Source organism: Prunus avium, chromosome 2 (genome assembly GCF_965620075.1).
Source record: "Prunus avium chromosome 2, drPruAviu1.hap1.1, whole genome shotgun sequence".
In the NCBI taxonomy this organism is placed as follows: domain Eukaryota; kingdom Viridiplantae; phylum Streptophyta; class Magnoliopsida; order Rosales; family Rosaceae; genus Prunus; species Prunus avium.
In genome coordinates this window covers 3,881,089-3,895,271 of record NC_142285.1, presented here as the reverse complement: position 1 = coordinate 3,895,271, position 14,183 = coordinate 3,881,089, and the positions used below count along the sequence as shown (strand labels likewise).

Genomic DNA, 14,183 nt, shown 5'->3' with positions numbered 1-14,183 from the left:
TGTAGAAGAGCTAAAGGATGAGTTTGTGTTAGCTATATATAAAAAGAGACGAGGAGAAAATGTATAACGAGCATTACTTCAAGAGAAGGTGATGCCATGTTTAAAAAGATGGTTTTAGAATATTTAAAAGCAAACTTAGGTAGCACGTAACAACACACATCTCTCTACCAACCCAATTTCAAGGAATCTTTTTACCAAAAATAAAAAATTTCAAGGATCTTTTTGTATTTTTGAAGATTCAATATTCTAAACTACTCTAATGTATGATAATATCGATCGAACTTGAGCTGCCACGTTGTATTGGTCAACATTGCCTAACACACATTTACATTGTGAAGGAATTTTCAAATAATTAAAGTGGATTTTAAGGATATGGGTTACCCAATTTATTAATGAAATGTCGTTCAACAATAAATAATGATAAGCAAGAATATATACCTCCTTGACCTTAACTAACGAGGAAGGCTGGTATAAATACTAGCCCTCTCTAACAAGGAAAATAAAAGTGAGGGGATACTTGACGTTTTCTCCTCATTGATAACTCTAACAAAGAAATATCACTTTTTGGTTTCATATAGACAGAAAATTAACCCAACTCAAGTGTCAAATATTTCTTCAAGCGAATGGGATCCTGCTACCCTTTTCTAAAAGATGGTTTTAGAATATTTAAAAGCTAAACCTAAATATTTCCCTGAACATCCAGCTCGAGCGTATATGCTTGCCATGCCCAAGTTTTTGTAGCACATTTTTTTGATTTATCAACTTTAAAGAATATATATATATATATATATATATATATATATATATATATATATATATATAATTTCACTATAAATATCAAAATATGCTGGGAAACAAAAGGTAGGCAGTAACAACACACATCTCCACCAACTCAATTTCCTCTGAAACGTGCGAAGGAATTTTCAAATAATTAACTTGGATTTTAAGGATATTTTTGTTACCAGTTTTATATTAATGAATTTCTGCGAGATACCTTCTTAATGCACGAGGAAAAGAAAAGTGCAGGGATACTTGAAACTTGACACATTCTTCTCACTAGCCTCTTCATAAGTGTTTTCACGCCTTTGAGAGGGTTTTAAAAAAAAAAAAATTATTTTGAAAAGTGCTGAATTAGATCCAGATATGAGATTATCTTCAAGAACGAAAGAGAAAGAGAGAAGTAGGAGGAGGCGGTGTTCTCGCCGTCTAGGTGGAGGCGGTGTTCTCGCCGTCTAGGTGGAGGCGGTGTTCTTGCCTTCAAGGTGGAGATAGTGTTGTCACCGACGAGGTGAAGAAGGTATCGCTGCCGGCAAGGTGGGTTGGCTGACGGTGTTGGGTGGGTGGGAGTTTGGTGGATGTTGGTTTTTTTTGTTTAATTTTCAATTTTTTTATGCTTAATTTATTAAAAGTTAACACTATGTATTAAGAGTTGAGTTTGATTAACAAGAAACAGAAAAAGAGTTCAGTGAATAGAGAGGCGTCAAAGAATTAGATAGGGGACAGGTGGGTACAGGAAAAAGAGGGATAGAAGATCTGGACTCCAACAACCCACCCATTGGATAAATCTTTCGCTTCCTGCCTCTTACTCTTAAACCGCAACGTCTATAGTGCACCCGGTGCGCAATTGTTTTAGGGTTAATGATAGTTTAGTACTTTGTAGTTGCACCTTAAGACATGTTAGTTCTTATTTTCTCAGTTTCCGTTAAATCTCTCTTTTAGTTGCTTACGACATGTTAGTTCTTATTTTCTCAGTTTCCGTTAAATCTCTCTTTTAGTTGCTTACATGTCATTGTGAGTTCTAATTTTCGCTTTTTTGTAATTTTAAAATAATTAAAATATTAAAAAACAAATTAAAAAATTAAACAAATAAAAATAGAACCCCATCATCTCTTTCTCTCTCTGCGCTCTACCTCTCCCTTTGTATTTTCTTCTCCCCAACAACCCAGACAACCCCCAGCGTCAGTCGCAACCTAGACCCCACCCCCACCCCAACCGCAACCACAGTCTCACTCCCACCCAGGGCCGGCCCTGAGCCTGGGCACCGAGGGCGACGGCCATGGGCCTCCAATTTTTGGGGCCTCAAAATTTTTTTTTAATATTACTGGAGCCCAAACTTAAATTTTTTTTTATTTATAAAAAACACATATTCTCTTTGCCCATAAAGAGCTTTTCTGCTTCCAAAAATTTTGTCCCTTTCCCACCGTGTTCTCCTCTCTTTTTAGTTGTTAATATATTCCCTCTCCCACGCTCTGTTCTTTGTCTTTGCCCATAAAAAGCATTTCTGCTTCCAAAAAAATTGTCCCTTTCCCACCGTGTTCTCCTCTCTTTTTATTTGTCAATATATAATATATTACCATTTTCTTTTCATTAAAAAAAATATATTACCCTTCTCCTCCCATGCTCTGTTCTCCCAAGTTATATTTTCCCTTCTCTTCTCCGAAGCTCTCTTCTTGTCTGTCTTTGACCCAAAAGAAAAGCTCTCTTAAATTTATTATTTCCAGTTTTTCTCTCATCCCTCTTTTATCTTTGTCTTTGAATTGATCTATCCAAAGAAATATTTGTAGATTTCTTTCTTCTACACTACAGACTCTAAAAGATTATCTGAGTGAGTGAGGATGAGGTAGGTTCGTCAACAATAAATAACCCCATATTTGAATTATTTCCATTATCTTTATACATATTTTTTATATAGATTTGAATTCTTTATACATGTCTTTATACATATTTGTTATATTATTGCAGATGTGCAAGTGCAATATAGATCAATTGAAGTGAAAGCTCTGCAAGAATGAAGCAGTTTAATACAACTTAAGCATAAACCAGGTTGTATTGCTTTTTTTTTTTTATTGCTTAAAATCAGTTTTTTTCCTTTGCTGGTTGAGTTTGGTTGCTTTGTTGGTTGTGTTTGGTTGGTTGCTTTGCTAGTTGTAGTAACAAAAATGGTTAGGAAACATGAATCTGGAAGTCAGAAAAGAAATAAAATGAGAAAAATAGAAAAAATGATTCAAACTCAAAAAGGAGCTCTTGATAAGTTTTTTAAAACTAGTTCTTCAATTGAAGATCCATCTGATGAATTAGTTAATGAATCTCAACAACCAATTAGTCAGGAAGAAGATATGATAGAAAATGAAGAGGTTGATGCCCTCATTGAGAATGAAAATAATCATGCTTTGAATATCTATGATCCAAGAATTTGGGATAACATTGATAACAAAACAAAGGATATTTTAATAGAAAAGGGTCCTGTAAGAGAAAGTAATCTAAAGTTTCCTGTTGATGGGCTCTCTAGGCATTTTTCATATTCTTATTTTACAAGAAAGTTATCAAATGGGGAGGGTCATGATAGAAAATGGCTAGTGTACTCAAAAGATGTGGACAAAGTATATTGTTTTTGTTGTAAGTTATTTAAATCTGTGAAAATTAAAAGTTTGTTGGCAAATGAAGGGCTTAATGACTGGAAACGTTTAAGTGAGAGGCTTAAACAACATGAAACTAGTAGTGAGCATAACAATAACATGACAACTTGGATTGACATGCAAATTAGATTGAAAAAGAATGAAACAATTGATAAAGAGCTACAAGTGCAAATTAAAAAAGAGAAGGAACATTGGAAATTGGTTTTAGTAAGAATAATTTCTGTTGTGAAATGTCTTGCTAAAAGAAATTTAGCTTTTCGTGGAGAGAATGAGAAAATTTACCAAGATAACAATGGTAATTTTTTGGGGCTGCTTGAATTAATTGCGGAATTTGATTTGGTATTGCAAGAGCATTTTAGACGTATTCAGAATGATGAGATTCATTATCACTATCTTAGTCATAAAATTCAAAATGAGTTTATTGGTATGTTAGGCTCCAAGGTTAGAAGTGCTATCATTGAAAAAATCAAAGAGGCAAAATATTTTTCTGTAATACTTGATTGTACTCCGGATGTAAGTAACCATGAGCAAATGACTTTAATAATTCGATGTGTAGATATGTCAAATGCTCCCATAAAGGTAGAAGAGTATTTTTTAGAGTTCTTGAAAGTGGATGATACATCTGGATGTGGGCTTTTTAATGAGTTACAAGCTGTATTACAGTGTCTTACACTTGATATTAATAATGTAAGGGGCCAAGGTTATGATAATGGAGCTAACATGAAGGGGAAAAACAATGGTGTGCAAACAAGGTTTCGGAAAAAAACAATTTGATGAAAATGACCATAAAGAGACATTTCAATCTGCTGAAGAATCTTTTAGGGTTAATTATTTTCTTGTTGTAGTTGATGCTGCAATTTCTTCTTTGAGGAGTAGATTTGAACAATTAGAAATATTTGAAGGCATTTTTGGTTTTTTGTTTGATCCTCAGAATTTATTTCAAATGAATTATATTAGATTGCGTGAATGTTGTAGAAATCTTGAAGCTGCATTAACACATAATAATGAATCTGATATTAATGCTGATGATTTGTTTTCTGAATTGGAAGTGTTACAAATGTATTTACCGAAAGAGACAAAGACAGCCATTGAAGTTCTTGAGTTTGTAAAAGTTGTGGATTGTTTTCCAAATGTCTCAATTGCTTATAGAATTATACTGACTCTGCCAGTAACTGTAGCATCTGCAGAAAGAAGTTTTTCAAAATTAAAATTACTAAAATCTTATTTGCGATCAATTATGTCACAAGAAAGGTTAAATGGATTGGCAATCTTATGTATTGAAAAGAATATGTTGGAAAATATTGATTTTGAAGAGGTTATTGATGATTTTGCTTCTCAAAATGCTAGAAGATCAAGAATTTTTAATGTTGGAAAATATTGATTTAATGTTACTGCTTTTGTGTTTTGATTTATAGATGATGGAGTGGAAGTCAAAGCAGCATTTTGTTTACAATTGAGCCATTTGAGAACTAAGCCCTATTGAAGAGCCACTAAGCCACTTGAGAAGCATTTTGTTGTTTATGGATCATGTACCTAAGCCACTTGAGAAGCATTTTGTTGTTTATGGATCATGTACTTTTGGTTTTTTTTCGTTAGTTGAATGAAATTATTACATTTAGCAACCTTAGTTGTTTTCGGATACTTTGCCCCCCTATTCATAAAAAGAAAAATGAATGAACACATTCAAGAAAAACATATATCTAAGGGCCTCATTTAATTTTTGGCCATGGGCCACCAAAATGTCAGGGCCGGCCCTGATAGTAATCATCAGTAATAATAAGAAATAATATAAAGTAATAATATCAACAGGAAAACGATACATTACAGAACAAAGGAGAGAATCAATGGAAGCATGCATTCTAATATTGAGTTCCAGAATCAGATATTCAAACGACATATATTAAATTAATCAATTCTATTAGATATCATGAAGTTGTAGACAAATAGAAAAAACAGAAGCATTGTTTCACAAAACCAATAGAATAAAGCCTTCAAGGCTTAATGTTTGGGTGCCAGCAGACCTCAATGGAGCGTAATTTCAGTGCCTGGTTTTCATCATCAGACTGTTTAAGCTTTTGTAGTCTCCCCTGCTCTAGATTCAGAGCACTTTCTGCTGCCTTGAGTATGTTACCTGCCATTAAATTGCCCAGTTCATGTATCAGATGGTGGAAAACTTTTGGAAAGAAACAATTGAAAAGCCCATGAAAAGAAAGAGGTGCAAGAAAGTTCTTTTATTTCCCATTTATAGGAGAAATACCTGCCTGGGAAGTGGGAACCAGTTATGGGGTATCAAAGACAGGATACATGCCTAAAGAGGAATTCAACATGAATTCAAGCAAAGAAAAATTTTGCATCGCAAATGAGTAGAAATGGTTAACCACGATTAATTGAGATAGCATAGGTTAGTAGTCGAGCATGTAAGACAAATGCAATGAAAAGTATATACAATGAGCATGTTGGGGTGGAACAACTTACTCAAAGTTCACTGGAACAGCTTTTACTTGAAATGCAAAAAAAACCTTTCGGACACATCAACAAAGAATATTGAAAGCAGTACCATAAAGAGGCCATTGCAGGCACACCATATCTAGAAACTTACCAACAAAACAGTAATTATATAAAAAGGCCAATCAAAAAGACCACAGCTTCTGCTTTAGCTCGTTCTTGTCTTGTCGAAGTTTTTCCTCTTGCAGAGAGTTTTCCTTTCTTTTAGCATCTTCATAAGCTCCATCAATTCTTATTTTTCTTTCTTCTATTTGAGATCTGACTTCATGGTCTCGCTGGACAGCAGCCAAGTGATTATTAAGTGCTTCTGCTCTGCCAGTGATTTAATAATTGTATTATCAATTAGATTAACCTGCAGAGATATTACTGAAACCAAGAAAGAATAAATGAAAGTTGAATTAAGCATTCAGATTTTAAGTTCTCCTTCATATAAAATTTTATATTATGTCCCACAAAAAATATGTTTCCAAACAAAGCTGATCACAAGTAAAGTTATAATGTGGCCAATGGCCAGAATAAATGAAAGTTGAATTAAGCATTCAGATTTTAAGTTCTCCTTCATATAAAATTTTATATTATGTCCCACAAAAAATATGTTTCCAAACAAAGCTGATCACAAGTAAAGTTATAATGTGGCCAATGGCCAAAAGAAAAAAAGAACAATTTTAGTAACAATATGTAGATAGACATTTAAAAGACGCTCCCACAGGATTTCAGAACAGAACAGAATCAAAAAGCTTAAAGAGTGATATGAAGACTTGCTTATTATTGTTGTCCGAAAAAAATCAAGATTTCAAACATAATAAAGCATGGGCTTCTCTACTACCTCTAATAACTGAACTAAACTGATCATCATCCACGATGCAAAGCTGTATATGGAAACATCTACTTACAGAGGTTCCTATCTTGTCTTTGAAAACAAGGTCATCATCCACTAAACTTTGGATCACATCTTTTACAGATTGAGAAATAATACCTTTCTTTGGGCCTGACTTCTCAAGCTCCTTTAGCTAAAATCACCAATAAACATATAAACAGAGCTGTAGAAGTACAATATAAGCTGAAACAGAGCTGTTCACAATGACAAAGAGATTAACCACATTTGAAATTACAGAACTCAATTGAAATCAATTCGAATAGGGTTCGCAAATTAAAATTACAAAAAATTGAATGAATTCATTAAAATTATAGCATTAGGGCGTGATAATACTCACAAGGAAGAAATCTTGAGAGTCGTAAAAGATTTGAAGCATCTTCTCACGCTTCTCATCCACTAGAGAGATGGCGAGCTTGGCAAGCTCGATGAGATGGATGGGGCGAGCTCGGTGACCTAGATAGCGCAAGGGAGATGGCGATCTCGGCGAGTTCCATTACGTGGATGGCACGAGGGGAGATGGTGCTTCAGATATGTAATAGAGATATGAGATTGGAGGCAGAGCTCGGAGACGACGACAACCAAGGGGCTAAAGATGGGTCGCAATCAGTGACCTGTGTCGGCGAGCTCGGTGACGACCACAGAGAACAAGTGGGAGGGAGATTCAGAGAGTTGAGGGTTTCGATTTTCAGAAGGAGGGAGATTCAGAGAGTTTAGGGTTTCGATTTTCAGAAGGAGGGAGAGAGAGGGATGTTCCATTTTCAAAAGGAGGGCGAATTCTGAAATGTTTTGGTCGAGGGTGAATAACTTAAGTGTCCTTTTGTTTTAGCGTGTTTTCAAAGGACGACGTTTGTCAATTCCACACCGTAGTGTTTTTAAAATCAACTGCTTTTAGTGGTGTACTAGATTACATACCACGACTGTTTTTTAAAAAAACCGTCGTTTTTTGAAATACAATGACGGTTTTTAGGTTAACTGTCGTCTAGCTTGTGTCGTTGTTTAACAATTTTGTAGTAGTGCCAAGAATTAACAGAAGATAATATTTGTTTTAATTAGTATTATTTGTTATTATTACATGAATAATATAGATGAATATTCATACATGTAGGAAAATGAAATTTTGCTATTTTTTTGCTTTCAGTATAATGTATATTGGGACAATTATTTGCTATTATCTACTTCTCATACTCAACACATATTGCTTTAGTAAGGATGGGAAAGAATGTGGGAAGTTCATCAAAAGCTCCAGCTACATGGCTTCATAGTAAGGGTGAGGATGTTGATGTACAACAAGAACTTCATAGTCTTCATGACAATGGAACACAAGAGATGGAAGCATTGAGAAATAGAATCGCTACAAGTTTAATGAATGCATCTAATTAGCTTCTTTGATATTGTAGTGATCTATTTGGGCATGTTAAAATTGAACAAGTTTTGTATATTTGTTATGCTAACCCTCTCCGAAGCCCTCAAAACACATTGTTATTATTAATATAACAAGGCTTATTATCACAAAACGTCCCTGATGTTTGCGAAATTATCACATTGCATCTCTAATGTTTTTTTGTATCATTAATGGTCCCTAACGTTAATACATGTACTCTTAAATAGTCATTCTGTCAAAAGAACCGTTAAATCTAGGGGTATAATCGTCAAATCAATCCAAAATTTTATAAAAAAAAATTCTTCCCTTCTCTCTCTCTCTCTGTTTCTCTTTTTTTTTTTCTCCTCTCTTTCCTCCTCTTTTCTTCTTCTTTTCCTTCGCTGTTTCTTCTTTTCTCTCCCTTTTTTTTTCTTCTTTCCTTCTTTGTTCCTCATTTTTCTTTTTTCCTTCTTTCTCTTTTTTTTTTTCTTTTTTTTCTTTTTTTTCTTCCTCTTTCCTTCTCTCGGGGTGGTGATTTGGGTGGCTAGAGTGCTAGGTTGGTGGGCTGTGGAACAGGGCAGGGAGAGAGTTGCAGAGAAAGTACATAGAGGGGCAGCGGTATAAGATCCCACGGTGGTGGTTATGGAGGTCGAGGTGGTGGTTTGGGTGGCTAGAGTGGATGGGTTGGTGGGCTGTGGGAGGGGGCAGGGAGAGAGTTGCAGACAGAGTGGTGGCTTTGGTGGTCGGGGTGGTGGTTTGGGTGGCTAGAGTGGTCGGGGTGGTGGTTTGGGTGGCTAGAGGAGACAAAGAGAGAGAGAGAGAGAGAGAGAGAGAGAAGGGAAGGAAAAAAGAAAGAAAGAAGAAGAGTGAACGGGGCAGGCGGAGAGAAAGAAGAAAGAAGAAAGAAAAGAAGAGAGAAGGGAAGGAAAAAAAAATTGTAGTTTTGGATTGATTTGACGATTATACCCTTGGATTTAACGGTTTTTTTGACAGAGGGACTATTTAAGAGTACCTGTATTAACGTTAGGGACCATTAATGATACAAAAAAACATTAGGGATGCAATGTGATAATTTCGCAAACGTCAGGGATGTTTTGTGATAATAAGCCATATAACAATATTTAGAACTACTTTTGTTACAATATTGATTTATTATTTATGGTAATATATGTGTGCTAATTGTAGATTACAATTTTTGATAAGAAAAAAGTGTAAATTAAAAAAAGAAAAAAAAGTTATGTAGTGAAAGTTGTTTTCTTTTGTTTAAAGTAGAAAAAGAATGAAGAAAAAAACAAAAAAATTTCATCATCATGCCCTTTTCGGTCATTATACATACTAAAAATACTTCTGATAAAAATTTACCAAACACTTTGACTTCTCACAGCAGTTTTTCAAATACAATTTACCAAACGCCTAGCTGCTTTTTTTCACAACTGATTATTTTCGCAGCACAGCAGAAGCAGTTTTTTTTAAAAGCACAGCAATGCCAAACTAGCCCTAAGAACTACCAGATTATGGAAACTCAATCAACAAAGCATTGTCTGAGATACTTGTGGTCTGCCAAGCAAATTATTTATTACGTTTGCGATCATAGTAACTGTTAATTCATGGGATAGCATGTCTCACTACAACAAAATAGTTAAACCACGACACAAAATAGACGACGGTGCATCTTAAAACCGTCGTTATGTTTTAAAAGACGACGGTATTTTTAAAACCGTCATGATATATCATCTTATACACTACTAGCGTTAGATTGATTTTTAAAAGACGACGCTTGTCACTAACAAGCGTCGTCTTTTAAAACACGCTGAACAAAAAAAAGGCCACTTCATTTTTAAAAGACCCGTTACATGGGTCTTATAGAAAGCTTGATAAAGTTAGCAATAAAAAAATAATAATAATAAAAAAGGGTGAAAGTGGTGACCTCAGTATGCATTTTGTATGTGTTTATTCTATGTTCTTGGCTTGTTCTTGGTTGGATTTTTTCTTTGTTATTCACCAAGTTTAGTCACATAACACGAGATTGGGCTTTGATATTGGCTCATTTGATGGACTTTATTTCTTACAAATACTTTTGATTCTCCATTTTATAATCCTTGTATTTGATAAAACCTCTATGATTTGATATGCCTTAGATCCTGAAAGGCTTTGCTTCAAATGCTTCTAGATAGATATTGGTATTGGCCTTGGTTGTCCATCCATATGCATAGCGTTGGCACGTACTCATGAATTTTTTTTTTTTTTTGACATGTATGAAGGAGGAGTCTTGGTATAATGTTGGCATAGTCATTGATGTTTAATTATGTTTCTTTTATTTTCTTGTTTCAGTTTATTCCCTTTATTTTTCATCTTTTCTTAGATGCTATAATTGTCTTTTATCCTTGGCATATCTTTAGGGGGAGAATTATTGTTCAAGTGCACAAGATGATATGATCATGTTTATTATTTTTCTTTCAGTGGTAGCTTTTAGTTTTTGTTTAAGTCCTTAAAAATAAAATAAAATAAAATAAAATTCTTTTGTTTTCAAACATAGTGTCGTTTTGTGCTTCTTGTTTAATTGTGCAGCTAGGCTCTACTTCATGTTACATCTCAAGCTTCGCATGAATATCAGAATTACTAAGATGGACGTATGATAAACTGAATAAGAGGATTGCAGTGTCATTATCAATCCTATCAGTTGCAGACTTGTAGCACAGCATGTTTACAAGAATATTTCTTTGGAAATATGTATGACAAAATGAAGAGCAGAAGACACATAAACAAAGAGGTAACAATCATATATTGTTTATGTAATTGAACCTAAAATTGTGTATGTTGCTCTTGTAGATGACGAATGGATCTTGGCTATGCACGAGGAGACTTTTGCACCCTTTCAGCATCTAGAATCAGACACAGTGATCTTTTCAATCTGTATCTCCTTTAGTCACGACAAGACAAAGTTCCTCAAGGACTTCAATGGTTAATCTTTCTGATTTTTGGTGATAATCATTCTCTCATATTTTTGCCACTTTAATGCAAGCTACTGTTATCCCTCTCTTTTTGGCTTCGGACATCTTGCTATTTCTTGGGCATTAAATTGGTGATTTCATTATGCTATTATATATGCTCCCTTATGTTCTTTCCTCATCCTTTGGATTTCCTGACAAAAAAGGGGAGAGATGGTTGTGTGAAATTATGATAAGAAGGGGGAGAGATTGTGCTGTAGAATTAAGAGGGAGTGATGTTGTAATTTTGTTTTGAATTACATTTCTTTTCCCACATGCTTCACTGGTTTTGTTGTTTCATAATGTGCAGGGATTCAGAACTTCGAGTTTAAGAGTAGGATTTCATTTGTTAAATCCCATGCAATTTCTTTTGAGTTGTAATAGGTGTTTTGTCTAGGAAATGCCAAAGGGGGAGATTGTTAGTATGAAAATTGTGTTGTCATTTCCTAGATTCTAGCATAGGTTGAAAATTAGTGTGTGGAGAATTGTTACTGGACGTTTTGGCACAACTCATTCAACCCCATACTTCCGAGGCATGACTTGACCGATATGAGGAAACTGATTTCAGGTAAATCATGACATAATCATGCTTTCATTTTAGGATTCCTAGTTTGAGTTATTTTCAATCAAGTATTTTTATGTTAATCCTATTTTTATCTCTTGAGATTACTTTCCTAGTTGGACTCTATTTTGATTTAAGTTAAAATATTCCTTTTTATCTCAAACTTGGAGTGCACGTCCTATATCATTCATTGTTTGCTTCATACTATAATTGGTTTCCTTATATTAAGAGATAGGATTGGAAGGTAATTTGAGGCATGCATAAAAGCTGGCGCAATTGATAGAATCAATCAGGTTATATGCAATAATTAATCTCTTAGGCTTTAAAGCAATTCCCTTGACAATGGGTATAAAGATGGCGTGACCTTCTTAGTTTTTATTACAGCTTTCATATTTTGTTTGAGCATCTTAAATTCTTACGAAAGCTGCTGTGCATATATTTGAGATAAATCATCAAGTGTTCCATGTTTACTTGGTGATTTATCAAACACTTTAATCATTCATATTGCATTCATTTGCATTGTTCAGTGACTCATACGGTTGAGGGCATCAAGACCGTGGTGGTAGTTTTCCTCCGGCGCTCTTGAAGTGTTGCGTTCAACATAAGGAGTGTCGAAGATCATCCCGTGACAGAAGTTGAGTTACGAAGAAGTCGGTAAACATTATCTAGAATGTGTCTAGGATAAGTGTGTGAGTACTTCTTATAATCATCGTTCTATAGTGGATTTGTGTTGGACTGAGGAGTCCCGTGGATTTTCCCCAGAGGTGGGGTTTTACCACGTAAAATAATTCTCTACAAATTTCTTTATTTTACGTTCAGCACGTTTCATGATTGATAAGCCATATCAATCCTACTACCGAAGTTTATTTTTTGTTTATTGATTACAATCTTAAATTGGCATATTCACCCCCCTCTAGGCTTTTTTGGTCATCCTACAGGGTAATTTCAGAGTTCTTCCATGGAGAAACTAACTAGGAGAGGAATCGCCTTCCTCAAGCACATGCTGTTTTTGTTTCTGCATGGGAAACGAACAAACCTTTTGGGAAGAGGAAACGAAGAAACCTAATTTAATCGCATGTTGTTTCTGGTTTTTTTATTTATTTATAATAAATTAGACAATGGTATATATATATATATATATATATATAGTTATTCTCTTATCCGGATGTCCGCACGTTATTATCGTGCGGATCCTATTGTAAACAGGCAGGAAAACAGAGATGGGTAGTACAAAATACACTGCGTCCGCACGATAATAAAGTCCGGATGTCCGCATAAGAGAATTTCTGTATATATATATATATATATATATAAATAATATATAATATATAAAAAATTTGGGGCCCCTTAATTGGAGGGCCATGGCCAAGGCCCCTCTTGCCCACCCCCAAGGTCGGCTCTGGTTGGTATCGTTGTTCGGGATTCTGATGGGGACCTTGCTGGTGCAGTGGCTTTGGCTGCCCCTAGTATGCTCTCTGTGTTGGCCACTGAGCTTTATGCTATGGAATCTGGTTTGTCCTTTGCGGCTGATGCTTCATTTGTGCCGTTGATTCTTGAGTTGGACACTCTTATTGCCGTTAACGTTGTGAATTCTGATGCCGTTCGTTTTGCTGAGGAGGGTGGACTAGTGGAAGAAATTCGCACACAACTCTCCTTTCTACCTCAGGTGACCGTTAGACATATCTCTCGCCAAACGAATAAGGTTGCCCACCAAAATTTCAGATTCAGTCTTCGAGACCCTAGCCTTGCGTTTTGGCTGGAGGCCGGTCCTCCTTGGCTCATGGATTGTGTGCGGGCTGATGCTCTATAACATAATGTACCCCTTCTGTCTTTGTGTTGTTTTGGTATGCATGGCATTCTTTCCTACCCGAAGTTTTGTCCCACTGAATTTTATTTGGGAAGGGTTTAACAATGCCACGTATTTAGATATTGTTTCCTTGTAATTGATGGTTGGTGGTAATGAAATCTTAACTTTCCTTTTAAAAAAAAGATATATATTTATAGTTATACACTCAACTACGTACTGCAGTCATGTCAATAAATTAACGTCTCCAAAAGAAAAATTAATTAAAAGGACAAAATAGTAACAAATTGCATGGCTTTGTTTGCTGAAATGATGAATAGACGCTCAATGGTGATAAATTCTAAGGAAATTAAAGCCATTATCGCAAGGACTATCAGCTGACCTATGAACAAGAGCAACCTGATAATCCACAACTCCCTTGAATCCATGAATTAATCGTTGAATGACTAATTACTCACTTTGTAAAAGAGTTCATTGTTTAGATTAACTCTTTCGATAGCTATAATTAATTTTATGAATAATTACAAAACGAATATTATAGAACTATCGATGAATCCAGAAAAAAAAAATACCATTGCTGGAGCAGTGTTGTATGTTGTAACTTGTAAGTGTAACTTTATTGCATGGTTTGGTAATCTTGTCTAGTTGGTTATGTGAATATGTTGCGCACTC

At 35.0% G+C, this 14,183-nt stretch overlaps 2 long non-coding RNA genes across 3 annotated transcripts; one reads left to right on the top strand and one right to left on the bottom strand.

Annotated features, from left to right (window-relative positions):
* Window positions 1-2,025: 2,025 nt before the first annotated feature.
* On the top strand, window positions 2,026-5,152 carry LOC148296277 (uncharacterized). Its single transcript, XR_015833979.1, has 3 exons — window positions 2,026-2,620; window positions 2,743-2,823; window positions 4,832-5,152. It is a non-coding gene; the product is annotated as an uncharacterized LOC148296277 (long non-coding RNA).
* Window positions 5,153-5,250: 98 nt separating this feature from the next.
* LOC110767114 (uncharacterized) lies at window positions 5,251-7,636 on the bottom strand. 2 transcript variants are annotated; one of them, XR_015833978.1, is made up of 4 exons: window positions 7,136-7,636; window positions 6,898-6,992; window positions 6,016-6,233; window positions 5,251-5,547 (listed from the first exon to the last, which is right to left on the bottom strand). It is a non-coding gene; the product is annotated as an uncharacterized LOC110767114 (long non-coding RNA). The 2 variants fall into 2 exon arrangements; XR_015833977.1 differs by having other exon boundaries at window positions 5,251-6,233.
* Between the last annotated feature and the right edge of the window lie 6,547 nt (window positions 7,637-14,183).